The sequence below is a fragment of the Lissotriton vulgaris genome, chromosome 10 (assembly GCF_964263255.1).
Source record: "Lissotriton vulgaris chromosome 10, aLisVul1.2, whole genome shotgun sequence".
Lineage (NCBI taxonomy): Eukaryota > Metazoa > Chordata > Amphibia > Caudata > Salamandridae > Lissotriton > Lissotriton vulgaris.
Window position 1 is genome coordinate 850,918,855 of NC_141698.1, and position 13,477 is coordinate 850,932,331.

At 41.1% G+C, this 13,477-nt stretch overlaps 1 protein-coding gene across 1 annotated transcript in view; it reads right to left on the reverse strand.

The window, feature by feature from the left end:
* LOC147688885 (uncharacterized) overlaps positions 1-13,477 on the reverse strand; it is a 243,578-nt gene that overhangs the window by 179,963 nt on the left and 50,138 nt on the right. The window lies entirely within an intron of this gene.

Genomic DNA, 13,477 nt, shown 5'->3' on the forward strand with positions numbered 1-13,477 from the left:
CGGTGATCCATGTCTCTGCTAAGAGGAGGATATGGACAGAGCTTTGGTGCAGTAGTTGAAAAATTTCAAGCTGGTGTCGAATGAGGGAGCGGGTGTTGAGGTAATAGATCAATAGAGAGGTGGTGGGCTGAGGAGCAGGGGGGGTGGGGTCGTGCGAACCAACCGTTGGTGAGAGGTCAGAAGGAACGAGAATGCCACATGTCAGGGCCGCCTTGGCGGCTCGGGCGGGAATGGGGCCATCGTGATTAAAGCTCTTTAGGTCAGCAGGGGTATAATAAATCAAATCGGCATTACGACGGGGCCCTGGGCCTGGTCGGCCGCGGACGGGCGCAGACGGGCTTGACTTGTGCGCGACTTCGGCGCGAAGTCGGTGCTCCCGCTGCGCTCGTCCGCTGCGCATCCTCCATGCCGCCATTAAAAACTGAGGGGAGGGAGCACTAGACCGCTGACCTGCAAGGATTCAGTGCAGGGCGGAAGTGATGACACTGCCAGGAAGTGTGGTGCCTCGAACTGACCCTCCGCACAAACGGCACAAGCCGGGGCTGAACGGGGCCACGAGGGGTTAACAGGCAGGTGAGAGTGCCCTTAGGTGTCTCATAAACAAAGTGCAATGTGAGCAGAGATAAATTGTTACCGTGCTTTTAAAATCAGCATAAAGTACAACAGGAAAATCACATTAGCGTTTTAAAAATAATAAGACCAGCGTGCTGGTAAATCAGCAGTGCTTGTTAAAAGATTTACGATTTTTCAGCAAGGACACAGCAAAGCCTGCATGCGCAGCCTGGATCGCCGCGTTTTATCAATGAGGTGAAGCTGTAAACAGGTTTTTAAATAGGTGGAAGGCTCGGCAGCACTAGACCGCTGACCTGCAAGGATTCAGTGCAGGGCGGAAGTGATGACACTGCCAGGAAGTGTGGTGCCTCGAACTGACCCTCCGCACAAACGGCACAAGCCGGGGCGGAACGGGGCCACGAGGGGTTAACAGGCAGGTGAGAGTGCCCTTAGGTGTCTCATAAACAAAGTGCAATGTGAGCAGAGATAAATTGTTACCGTGCTTTTAAAATCAGCATAAAGTACAACAGGAAAATCACATTAGCGTTTTAAAAATAATAAGACCAGCGTGCTGGTAAATCAGCAGTGCTTTTTAAAAGATTTACGATTTTTCAGCAAGGACACAGCAAAGCCTGCATGCGCAGCCTGGATCGCCGCGTTGTGTTTATAAAAAAGGGAGGTGTGTGGTATCTGGGTCTTTAAATGGAATGTTGAGATGTCATCTTACTCTACAGAATGTATTATGCAAGAGCTGCTCCAAGGAAGAATATTTGTGTTCAAACTAGGAGCTGAAGCAGTTGCGAGGAAGATGGCTGTGATTGTTCTCCTATCTTGATTAACTGAATAAGCTTGTTCTACGGACAATCAGTTCACGCCTGTTCAACTTGGAGACTTTAATCTTTGTTACAGTTCCACAAGGCCAGATACCAGTGCTGGGTAGCCCTGCTTAAAATCATTTGCTGCTGCAGAGAAGAAGGTAGCACAAGCAGCCACAAAGTCACGCTGGTGGGCAATTCACCTATCATCTGGCAAGTATGTCATGGTGTTCAGTCGGTCCTCCAGAAATGTTTTTGGAGGAAACATTTTCTTAGTACCAGCTTTTGGAGAAGTAACACCAACACCACTACCAAGGGTCCAGGAAACCGAGGGCACCACTTTGGATGTTAGGACTCACTCAAGCAGAGGCCAGTAGCAGAATTCAAGGCCTCAGAACCTTTGTATGGCCATACACGTTGCTAGCAACTAGCCCTTAGTGTCACTTCTGGTGGTCCTGGGTTCAAGGAGATAGTCCAGCTCTCCTTCAAGCAGCTGGGCAGTCCTTCGGAATTTTCCACAGGTCTTGAAGTGTACTTAAGAATAGTTCTGAGGATCCTATATTTATACCTGGGGCCAGCCTTTGTGTGTGGGGAATACGCCATGTCCTACTCCAACATCTGTTTCTGGAAGGTTATTTGTTTACTCTGTCAAGGCTCCAAGAAGTTTGCAGTGAAAACCATTAGTGTCAGGTTCTGTTGTGTGAGTGCTGGAGGCAAGCCCTCTGAAGTGTAAGTGGGGCAGGGAACAGCTCTGCCTCCAACCATCAATGCAGGATGACACCTCCTGCCCACACCTCGTCCCCTTTGTGTCACTGTCTTGGGGAATACACAAATCACAACAGCAGAGCCATTAAGTCATGTGACCCAAGACACTGGCAGAAGGCACAAAGGGTTGGGACCAAAAATGCCAAATTTCTAAAAGTTTTGTCAGGTAAAGGTGACTACAAGGGATTTTATTTCAAAATATTTCAATAAACTTGTAAATATAATTTATGAGTATCAAAACGAATGATCTCTAACATGTAAAATTTATAAATCAATTAATGAAATCAAAAATAAATGAATCAATCAATTGCGGGATCTGAAAATTGTACATTGGAAATATCTATGTTTTCCTTTAATAGGACCAGAAACATAAGAGACAGGTTGGTAAAGACACATATAGAATTTCAAACAACTACACTGATACAATTATGGGACTTGGACCTGTTGCCGGACACCATCCATGTGGAAATTGTGCTGCGTCTGCCACCCTGAGTATTGTTAAAACATGTGTTTTGAATGGAATAACATGGCAAACAGTTTTCACAATGTGCCTCTAATAATATAATTTATGGCACTGAGGGTCCTTGTACCCTTAAGTATATCAATAAAATGACTCGGGAAGCTTGTCATCATATTTTACAACACCAATCTAGAATTCAATGTAATGTTCAGAATGCTCCATTTGTTGAGCACTATAAACAAACGTGCACATGCTGTCAATCAAATGGAATGGTTTGTACTAGACGTGATTGGTCGTACCATGAGAAGACATGATGTGGATTGATTGCTCACATTGAAGGGGATCGATGGATTTGCCAAGCAAACACTGTTAAGAAAGCTCTCAACCAACACGTGGAATGGTAGTCTTTGTTAGCCCTTTGTTTTGCTTGTTTTTTTTACATGGCCATACCTCTTTCTGTGATATGAGATAGCAGGTTTTGTCTGTTTCCGAGGTGTTTGGATAAACAGGTCCTTTTTCATTAGACATACGGTACGGCATTTGTTACGCTGTAGGGATATTGTCTATGTGGTGCAAGGATCACAGGAAGCAAAACTCCTATTTCCCAAAATAGTGAATAAAATTCGCACATGCATTCATAACAGGATGATCAGCACACACTATTGCCAGAAATTTGAGTTGAGTATTAAAATTCGTTTTTCGCATTCCAATTAATCACAAATAGTTTCACATAGGCTATGTCTTGAAGATTTAAAAAGAATAAAGGATTTCAAAATGTAACAATATGTCTCCATGAAACTGTTTGTGATTAATTGGAATGTGAAAGACGAATTTTAATACTCAACTAGAATTTCTGGCTACAGTGTGTGCTGATCATCCTGTTGTGAGGTCCTTTTTCAAGTTAGTGTCTTTTTCTGCTTATTGATTTTCTCTTAGTATAATAACTTTGAGATTTTCTGGGTATTCTTATGACATTTATGAGTCTTACGTTTTTTAATAATATTACTTTTTGAGAACATATGTTGGATTCTTGATTGATACATATATAGAGTGTCAATCTAAACTGTCTTCAGATTATGTGTATGATTTTCATTAATATGTCAGGCATTATTCCTTAGCACATTTTATATTGTGCTCATCAAACGAAGTAGATTCTTTTATGGGGTATCTGCTGAAACAGACATTTTTCTCTTTCATGGTCCATTTCCATTGGGATGTTTTGATTTTTTTTAACCTTTTTTCGTATTTGTGTCCATCGCAAGTATAGGGGTTTTGTATAATATTTACTGTTCTAAGATGGTGCCCATATTTTCCTGGCATGTCACATGATTAGTTTCTTTCCGACCGGTGCACGCTTTTATAGCACTCTTGTACTCGAGTTGACACGGCGTTCTTCCATTGATTAGGATAAGCGCTGGTTAAATTCTTAGTGACCGCATGTGTAAGTAAGCAGTGGTTTCCAAGTGGTTACTTTATTTATGGTGCTTGCCAGTCCTGAGTTTCGTATCTTTATATTTTTTAGACCACTGGAAGACTGAAGAACTTTTCAAGGCATAAAACGTACATACATTGGGGTAAGCAGTGATTTCCTCTCAGGGTAGAGAAGTTATTTTGGATTCGGGACTTCTACTGATATATTTATATATAGATCACGGTTTAATGTCTAGTGATATTTTCTGCAAGTTTTATGCTGGTGATATAGTTATGCATTGTGGATATGTAGGCATATTTTCAGTGATGTTTGATTAGTTACAGACACTTGTAGATATTTTTTTAGGTTTTGGATAGCACATTATCCACATTTAATGGGTTTTTTTTGCCGTCCAGTTATCTCATTTTTTAAGGTTTATTGATGTTTATGTATTCTGCTCGGTTCCCCAGGGGCCTGCCCTTTTGGCTTTGTTTGCATCACTCAGTTCTGATGATGATCTAGCAGCTGGTTAGGCATTTGAGACCGAAACATCGACAGTACACCCTCCCTCACTTCCATTAGTCAACTTTGATAATTTGCAACCATGTTTTCAACTGTGAATGGACTATGGTCAGAACGTTTGTAATATGTTAGGTGGATATACCGATCCTCATTGATCATTACAAAATACACTATAATTTGATTTTTGTAATTAATCTTGGTTAGCTGTGCTCTTTACAATGTTTTAGGTTGGGCCCTGATTTAAAATTGATGTAATAGATTATTTACAATGTATTGATATGTGTTGCTGAAATCTTATTTATATAAAGAAAGAAAACATTTGCACAATTCACTTTTGGCACGCCTTATTAGAAGTATATCTCATAAGTGTGATTGTTATACCATCTCAACTCTGTAAACATACAAGTGACTCCTTCAGGAACCTATTGTTTCACAGTACTGCAAGAGAGAGAGCCATGTGACAGTTGATATGTGTTCACACAGGGAGCTAAACTAATGAACAAAGAGTAGTGTGTACCTACACTACGTTGTACATGCAATTAACAATAAATTTTGGAGGTGCTTGTGGTCTAAGAACCTATCCCGTTTTGCCAGTCAAAAGACTACGGGAATACTTAGACCACCAGAACATGTGATGAGCATGCAGGAGGGTAGACAACATACTACACACAGGATAAAAGATTGAATTAAGTAAGGTCTATTAAGATAAACACATCGCTTAATGGTGAGACAAAAGCCTTTAACAACAAGACATTGGTATGACTTATCATGTCATATGTCATTTTATGGGAAATGCATCTTAATAACTGAGAGGTTTTGAAGGAAGAAGACCAATTTGACAGACTGGGAGAATTACATACCCGGAAACCTCAGAGCCTAGGACTATGCCCATATAATTAATTGGTTTAGGACTAGTTTCCATTTCTGTGAGTGAGATTTCAAACAAATTGGTTGCTACTGAGGCCCCTATTACCAGTATCACAGTCTTTGTAGGGGGGTCCGTTTAACAAAAGTGGTCAACTTCCCTTGCTGCACACCCTGAGTGTGAGTCTTATAGGACGGATGTTATTAGAAGATCAATTTCAAGCCTTTGGTGTAGTTGTGAAATTGGAGTTGAAAAGACCCAATCAGGAACATAAGATAAGCTAGAGAAATGTTAAAGCAGGAAGAGCAGGGAGGTAAAGCAGTCACACTAGCTCTTTAAATATATGTTTATGGCAGGAATCCCTTGATGAGCCTTTGGTTTTGGTACTGGTGATGATGGAATCAAATTGTCAATAGAGAAAAGGTGTGGGACACCTCTCAGCCCAGTAAGGCTTGACTAGCCAAGGAGAAGGGCTTGCTCCCCTATGAAGCAAGTTTGGACTAAAACGTCCAAATTCTAACTAGGAAAACTGATTCAATAGAATCATAAAGTGCTTTAGACTGAGTTTCCAAATAATATAGTTCTCATGTGAAGTGTGTCTAAAATGTGTCAGTATAGTTTTTGGGGAGAAGTGGATTTTTTTTCTGTTCATGTTATGCACTTTTTACTTGATTAATGATACTTTTGTTGCTTTTTTAATTTCATTGGTGGGCCGCCTCTACCTCTGGATCATAGTGCTATCTATGGTCAGGTTTTCACTATCCTTTGTTTTAATAGTGATTTAGATAATGCAATTATGTGTGAATCAGTTCTGGACTTGATGATTTGAATACCAGTCAGACTGGAATTTAAGCATCCAAAGTGTAATTGACTAGTGCTTTTTGCTGAGTCTTGAAATAAAATTGTTTGGCCACAGAGGAGGGGAAATAAAACACAAACTACCAGACCATAAAGTACAGTACATTTCAAATTGAATACATCAGAAAGAGAACTTGTTGAACTTACTGGAGGAATTACATTGCTCATAAATCTATGGGTATATGGTGAAGTAAATTAATCGAAATAGAAATTAAAATCATCAAGTATTAAAATGTTGTTGTAGGTGCTGAAAACAGAAGAATTCAACAGTTGCGTCTGACCGCATCAGTCGAGGTGTTGGCAGATTCTTAAACTGTACCTTTTGGTTGCGGCTGATCACGTTGGTATGAGTCGGTAAGACAAACCATTGCTGTTGCGTTGTGAAGTGAAGTGGTACGGCGTGCAGTGCCCTCAAGGCGCGGTGCATGAAGCGGCTCAGTGACAGTTGTCCAGCTGCGTCGGTAAGACCAGGGCTATGATGCAGAGTGAGTCTGCACTCAATGCGGTGCTGGCAGGTCACGGTGCAGGTGACAGAGCCGGTCGATGTTCAGTCAGGCAGTGACGTGTCAGTGAGGTCCGTGCGGCAGAGTGAATTGAGGCGGTGCGGAGTGTGATGCCCACATGACACAGTACGAGCATCAGCTTGGGTACGATTGTCCAACGGCATCGGTGAGACCAAGGTTGCGGTCCAAAGTGTGGAGGTGTCTTCTGCGGTGCCAACAGGAAACAGAGCCAGCGCCAGAGGCAGCTACTCTTCTCCGGTGGGGTAACTGGAACCCAGAGGCAGTTCCCAGAGGGATGGCAAAGTGTTTGCTGTTCCTGAGACTTATTGAACAGTGGGCAAGCTCTACTTCAGGTCCTTGGAGACACTCCACAAGCAGGATACACAAACAGTTCCTTTCCTTGGCAGAAACAGCTACTACAGGCCAACCCAAGTCAGCACACAGCAAAGGGGCAGTACTTCTCCTTCATCTTTCCCAGCTCTTCTCCTCGGCAAAGGGTCCTCTTAAGTCCGGAAGTAATCTAAAGTTATGAGGTCTGGGCCCCTATATTTATAAAGCATTTCTCTTTGTTCTCATGTGGCAGAGAAGGTCTTTGCTGAGTCAAAACGAGTTCTGTCTTCTCTGGTCTGGCTTCCCAGCAGGAGGTGGAGACAGCACTGAGTAAAACAGACCAGGCCTTTTCAAGTGAAAGGAAATCTCCTCCCCCTACTACTAGGTCTATTCAGCCCAGCCCTGATTTATCCAGGAAAGGCAGGACACACCTCGACCCCCATAGTGGCTGTCTACAGTGGATGCACATCCCCAGCCCCTGTCACTCCAAATCCAGGCAGTCAATACACAACCTAGCAGAGGCACACAGTAAGTGGTATTTTCAAACACACAATATTACAATCATCTTTACTAAAAGATGTATTTTTATATTCTGAGTTCAGGCATACTAAACTCCAACTTTCTATCTAGTCCCAAAAGGAATTTATACTTAAAAGTTGTTATAAACAGACTCCCAATCTATCCTATCAGACAGATATCCTTGCAATAGTGAAAAATGTAATACACTGTATTTCACTCTCAGGACATGTCACACTCATCAGTACATGTCCTACCTTTCACATACACTGCACCCTGCCCACAGGGGTACCTTGGGCCAACCTTAGGGGTGACTCACATGTAATTCAAGGGAAGGTTAGGGCCTGACAAGTGGGTGCATTTGTCAGGTCGGCATGGTAGCAACAATTGCTCGCAGACACTGCAGTGATAGGTCTGAGACCTCTTTTGAAAGGCTGCTTGAGTGGATGGCTCAATCAGTGCTGCCGGCCCACTAGCAGCATTTGACTTACAGACTCTGGGCACACACAGTGTACTTCACTAGGGACTTAGTAGTAAGTCAAACAAGCCAATCATGGAAACACCAATCCGTATTCACAATTTACAGATCGTGCACTTGCACTTTGGCACTGATCAGCAGTGGCAAAGTGCCGAAAGCATCTAGACCTAAAAAAACGAAATCCAGCACACAGTAAAAACACAGGAGGCAAAGGCAAAAATACAGGGAAAAACCACCACACCAAGGATGTCAGGTCTAACTCCATTTAACATTGTTCCAGGTATGTCAGCTATCTTTGCACATAGCTAAAGGGATTTTGTTAAAATGACTGACCCATTTAAAGAAAGGGGTGGTCAAGCATCAATTATACAGTAGTCCAAACTCAAAATTCTTGCCGTTTTCATCTGTTAACAGTCACAGAAGAAGCGCAGGCATTTCTGCCGAATTTAATGAATTGAGATATATTATAAGTTGGAGATCAGAGTGGCACGAGGGTCCTCTGGACAGTCCATAGGCACGAGTGCACTAGGGTACAACAACATGCCACCCAAGGTGATTGAGGGGGAGAGTGTTGGCAATCCTCGCTTTAGAGATTTTTGGAGGGAAGAGGGCAATGAGAGGTGGCAATGGAAAATGAAAGAGATTTGAAGTAATGGTTGCATGGAGGTTATTTTTTCTTGGTATATTTATTTAACAGCAATGTAGTGAACAGACAGCAAGGCACGATACATGGAAAAATGTTCATAAATATAAGAATTAATTTAGTCATTATATGGGACGTAGGTACAGTTTTTGAGCACAATGCACTTTTTAGTTGTTTATGACACTTTTATAAAACAGGAAGGAAGGTGCTTTCTGAGGTGCTTTATAAGGGCGATCAGACAAGAGAGTATTAAGCTAAATGTAGTAAATAAGCACTTTGCACATTTAAGCTACATGCAGCTCTTTATTTAACATACTGGACAAGTGATACCCTCCTTCTTTTCAATGATTAGGAAAGGAAAAACCAACAAAACAATCTGGTTTACAGGCACACTCCATCTTTCGGGGGCAAATGCTAACTTTACAAATAAGTAGGGACGGGGTCACTCAAGGGGAGAGACTGATTCCATATAGAAATTCTAGATATATTAGTATGATAAATCAATAGCAGAATATGGAAAATCTATTTGGATTGTGGCACTTAATGTTAATGGTTTGAATAATAAAGACAAGGCTAGGGCCATAGATGTATGGGTGAGAGGGCATTCTCCAGACTTAGGGCCAGATGTAGGTGAGACAATACTGGTCGGTAACAGTGAAATTTGTTATATTTCACAGTTACCGACCGTAATTAAGCCATGTGGGATGTAGGGAAGCAATAGGTAATAAGGAATTGGTAAATACTGATTCCTTATTGACCTTGCATTTGAAGAATCGGTAATACTGATTCCTTAAATGCAATGTAGGTAGCACTCAAAACAGTGCACCTCAGCCTAAAGGAATCGCTATTTACCACCAATTTCAAGTTGGTGGTAAGTAGCGATTTCCTTTCAAAAAGCACTTTTTTGCTTTTTGAAATGTGCCATGTGGCACACATCCTTGCCCTTAGGGCATGCATGTATGCCACATGTGCACACATGCACATTTCAGGGGTGCAACAGCGTGTCCTTTGGACACCCTGGCACCCTTGAAATACCTCTGGGTATTACAGATTCGATAATACTGAATCAGTAATACCGAATGTCTTCACATTCATTCCTATGGGCCTCCAAGCCCCTAGGAATGAATGGGTAGGTATTCGTTATTACCGAATCTCAATTGCAGATTCCGTAATAACGAATATTAAGAATTCTGTTTTTTTTACTGAATTCTTACCTACATCTGAAATACCGATTTTTAAATACCAAATCGGTAAAATTCGGTATTTAGGAATCGGGTTTTCCCTATTACCTACATTGGGCCCTTAGTGCCTATCCAGGAAACCCATTACATTGAGAAAAGGGAACCACATTTTAAAATGTTGGAGCAATGGTCCGGATATCAACGTTGATCATGCATAAGTGCAGCACATAATATGTGAGTAAACATTTTCCACTGAGAGAAGATGGGCTCTTATTATTGGTTCTATTAATAATGACAAACTTACGACTGCAACAATATATGTGGCCCAACTACAATTACAAGTTTTTATCATGCCCTGCTTGATATTCCATGGTTTTTGATCTTAGGGAGGTATTTTAATTTTCTACAACACCCAGAGTTGGATTCATCCTCGGAGAAGCGTAGGCAGAAAACATCATGAAAGGAGGCTGCCATGTTAGAATGTAAGGGAGGATTCCTATTAGATTTATGCGAAGACAAATTCAAGATAATCCTGAATACTACTCCTCCTCCGGTACCACATAAGTCAGCTGCTAGGCTTGATTTTTTTCCCTACACAAAATATACAACTAAAAACATGCTCCCATATTCAAAATGTGTTTTCTGACCATGCCTTAGTAAAAATAAAAATAACAGGCATTATGGGAGAGAGGCGGAATGGAAGATGGATTTCTAACAAAATACATCATGAGGATGAGGAGTGGTGTAATGAGATACAAAGAGAGATAGGCAATTATTTATTTTTTTAAATATTAATTTGGCCAGTATTGAGAACATATTGGAGGCTTATATAGCTACAATACATGGAAACATTACATCTAAAGAGATTGCACAGAGTAGGGTAAGGTCGATAATCAGGGAGGAGTTGGGGACAAAATTAAATAAGGCAAATGCAAACATACAATATATACCAACAATAGCTAATAAGGGAGCACTTAGGAAAGCTAGATTGCATATGCAGGAGTATTACTATGCATGAGGATGCACAGCTAACCATGCATATTTACAAAAGATGTTTGGAGAGAGTGAGTATGGGGGAAAGCTCCGGCCTGGCAGACGAGAGATCACCAAGAGAAAAATAAGATAATTTTAATAAAAGATCCAGTGACAAATAGAAGTATTAAAGACACTGAGCAAATTCAGGAGGAATTTCTTAAACATTATGAATCCATATACAGAACTCCAAAACAGGATGATTCCAGGGCGCTGAATGATTTTTTAAAATAAATTATATATCCCAAGATTAAAACAAGATGTGCATCAGTATTAAATCCAGGATTGCTAAAATTGGCAAATTATGTTCTGGAGGAGGGTGAAATTCTGGCTACGTTTCGCTTAACAACAGTACTTAAGTTTCATTAAGAACAAAAAGAAAAAAAAACATCAATTCATATAGGCCCATTAGTCTTTTAAATGTAGACTACAAGATCATCACAACACCTTTAATTAATCAGCTCAGTCAAGTTATGGGAACAGTTTTCCATCCAGATCATTGCAGCTTTGTGCCTGGAAGACAGTTATTTTTTAATACAATCATTTTAAAGTAGCCCTAGATTATTTTGCCAGAAAAACATACCTGCACAGGTGACGTTTTTAAAGGTATAAAAGGTCTTCGATTTGGTAAGCTGATAAAGTCTTTTCACTATTCTTCAAAAATTCAGATTCCCTATTAGAAGGATTCAGCTAATATCTAGCTTATGTAGGGGAATAAAAGCCCCAAAAATTACAAATGCCAAAGGCATCTGGACATGTGCATTGAATAGGGGAACAAGACAGGGTTGTCCCCTATCACCTATACTTTTTGCTCTTTTTATAGAATCATTAGGTATTGCCATCCATGCAACACCAAATATAGATCCGCCAGTAAGCGGTATCACTCCCATTAAATTATATGCAGATTATATAGTATTGCTTTTACAGCCAGATGTAGAAAACCAGAAAAGGGTTTTTTTCAATTTTCAGACGTCAAGTCTTGGGGTGTCACAAGATTAATATAATAATAATATAATAAATAAGTTTCTAAAGTGCCTGGTTATACTAACTAGTATCTCCCCGCGCTGCAGCTAGCCTCCCAATTTGTATTGGTCACATGGGACGCTCCTATAGGCTCAGAGAAACTATATGTGGAAGAGCCAGGTTTTACATTTATTTTAGGAAAGTCCTTTCCAAAGGTTCTGACCTAAGTGACTGAGGGAGGCCATTCCAGTGTTTAGCGGCAAGCCAACAGAAATAACTTCCTCCCATTCTTGCTCTCTTGATTGCCAGTAATTTCACCAGTCCTGTCCCCAAGGATCTCAAAGCCTGGGTAGGGATGTAAGGGTCCAGAAGGCTATGTAGGTAGCTAGGTCACCTTGTATTGAATGGCTAAGAGGAGCACACCTTTGTTTTTAAGAAATTTTCAAAACAACTAGTCAAGTTGTATACTATTTAACATAAGGGTGCAACTGAGGTAGCACGTTTGTCCTGACCGTGCCTACTTTAAAGTCCTATCTTAAGTGTGGAACACACTTAACCTCGATGCACTGTTGCTATATGTGGTTCAAAACGAACAACACTTGATTTAAACAATTTTTACAAAAGTAAATTGATAGCTAAGACAACACGAGGGCAAACAGGAGAAGTCTTTTGATTCAGTTGAGAGAGCTTGCTGATCACGGCTGTTGTAAGCGCTCATTATTTCTGGCTGAAGATCCTTAAGTTCAATACACCGTTCAGTTGACTCCAAGGATACTGATTGCTGTTGTTTTGGAATATTTTCAGGTCCCTGATGAAGAGCTCCTAGAGCTCGAAATGCATTGGGTACAGAGAAGATTTACCGTCTTTGGATGTCTAACAATCGCTATATGATAATTTTTTGGAAATAAATTTATGTTGATGTTGGAATGTTACATGAGAGTCTTTATTGTAATTCTGTGAAGTAAATTTGATGAGTTTAAACAGAAAAAGATTGATGTTTATTTTTGTAAAAATTGTTTAAATCAAGTGTTGTTCGTTTTGAACCACATATAGCAACAGTTCATCGAGGTTAAGTGTGTTCCACACTTAAGATAGGACTTTAAAGCTAGGTCACCTTGCCTGCAGGATGCGATGACTGATACATAGTGTTTTAAAAAGAATTCTTTCCCTCACCGGGAGCCAGTGTAGGGCTGCGAGGGCGTTCCTGGACGGGGCTCTCCTGGGCAGAATCAAAACAAGGTGTGCCGCCGCATTTTGAATGCATTAGAGTCTCTGTATACACTTCCCACTTGCTCCAAGATATAGAGTGCACCATAGTCCAGGCGACATGTTACCAGTGCATGGACCAGGGGTTTTCTGGCAGATTCGGGTAGCACATCTAGCGTCTTCCGCAGGCCCTTCCTTATACCGAAACATTTCCCGGCAACAGTCCTGGTGTGGTGGTCAAAAGAGAGCCTCGAGTCCAGCCACATCCCCAAGTTCTTAACCTGTTCATTGGGGGAAGGGGTGGGGCCATATGGAAGGGGCCTTGCCTACTATTAGGACCTCTGTCTTGCTGCCATTCAGTTTGAGGCAATTACTTG